The sequence below is a fragment of the Halichoeres trimaculatus genome, unplaced genomic scaffold (genome assembly GCF_033239565.1).
Source record: "Halichoeres trimaculatus isolate MK-OKI-2021-1 unplaced genomic scaffold, fHalTri1.1 fHalTri1_scaffold_7, whole genome shotgun sequence".
NCBI lineage: Eukaryota > Metazoa > Chordata > Actinopteri > Labriformes > Labridae > Halichoeres > Halichoeres trimaculatus.
In genome coordinates this window covers 33661336-33662896 of record NW_027437185.1, presented here as the reverse complement: position 1 = coordinate 33662896, position 1561 = coordinate 33661336, and the positions used below count along the sequence as shown (strand labels likewise).

Here is a 1561-nt window from a genome sequence, read left to right as displayed (position 1 = left end):
CTGGACTTCACTTATTTTTGATCTGAACAAGAATGCTGTTTCTGTCTGACCAAAATTCAAACAAAATGTCATATTTTTCACTGTCCTATAACCTTGCAGTGAGCAGGCAACCGGTATCGGTACTCAACAGTACCAATTTTCAGTTCTTTTGTGTGTTAATGTGGTAATAAAATTTGATTTGTGTGATAATAAAATCTTAGCATTTTTGAATCTAACATATCTATCTCAATATGTAAACTTGCCATGCTGTGTTGATGTCCAGCCCGGAAAATGGCCTACTCCTCTACTTCCTATACAGTAACAAGGATGCATTTAGGTGCCTAAACATGGAATCGTGCGATTTTTTAATTCAGTACCTATCTCTACACACTGAGGACCGGGCATTATCATTTTACCCCCTCATCCCAAATACAACAAATCATGATCCCCACACCAAATTTCAAATTATACACATTATATAGTCTGATCAACAAACACAAAAAAATCCAAACAAAATGTCCTCTTTTCCACTGTCCTATTGCCATGCAGTGAGCAGGGCCACCTTAAACAGCCCCCTCTTGTGTTAGTTCTGAGAAGTGCAAAAGCTTACAGCACCTGGTATTCCCAGGCGGTCTCCCATCCAAGTACTAACCAGGCCCGACCCTGCTTAGCTTCCGAGATCGGACGAGATCGGGCGTGTTCAGGGTGGTATGGCCGTAAGCAAAGGAAGGAGGAGCATACAGCCCATATGAAAATGGCATTACGTGATATTTCCACTATATGAGAGGCATGTGGAGATCAAGGAAAGGAGAACAAATCTTCACACTGTGCGCCCTCTAAATTAGTCTGGTGCTGATGACTTGTGTGGTAATAAATATCAATAACTGTAATCATAAAATTCAAAGTTTTTCAGTTGAACGTATTTATCTTCAATATGTAAACTTGCAATGCTGTGTTCACGTCCAGCACGGAAAATGGCCCACTCCTCCACTCCCTCAAGGATGCAATTAGATCGCTAAACATGGTACCATTTGATTTTATATGAATCTGTACTTGATACTACTGACAGAATTTGGAGGGTACCTATGAAAGTGCCTAATTTAATGAATTTCCCTTCGGGGATTAATAAAGTATATCTTATCTTATCTTATTATCTTAATTTGGTACCCATCCATTTTCTGTACATGCAGAACAACGAGAAAAATACCTCTTTATCTTGACTTTTGGTAGCATTTAAAAAACAGGCTGTGCTTTGCTCCAACTCTTAGATCCTGATGCACTAAAGACCTCTTGAAAAAAAAAACTACTCTTGGATCCCAGGAACTTGCTCCACCTTCAGTCTGAGAGCAGATTTAGATTGATGTCTGAGCAGGAAGTATGTGTTGAATAATCCTAATTAAATTACTTAAACCTGGGAGGTTGTTTTTACTTCCTTTAGTCCCATCTTTCTTGATTTTGAACCTGATCTCTCTCAGCGTCTCACACTCCTCCTCGTTAAACCTCCTTGTCTCACTGCTCCATAAATGAAAGGCGTTCCCGGCTGTCGGCTTCACTTCCTGCCTGCAGCTGTCTGACAGCCCGG

At 40.4% G+C, this 1561-nt stretch overlaps 1 non-coding gene across 1 annotated transcript; it reads right to left on the bottom strand.

Moving 5' to 3' along the window:
* Nucleotides 1-582: 582 nt before the first annotated feature.
* Nucleotides 583-701, bottom strand: LOC141794010 (5S ribosomal RNA). Its single transcript, XR_012598457.1, has one exon. It is a non-coding gene; the product is annotated as a 5S ribosomal RNA (ribosomal RNA).
* Nucleotides 702-1561: the final 860 nt, after the last annotated feature.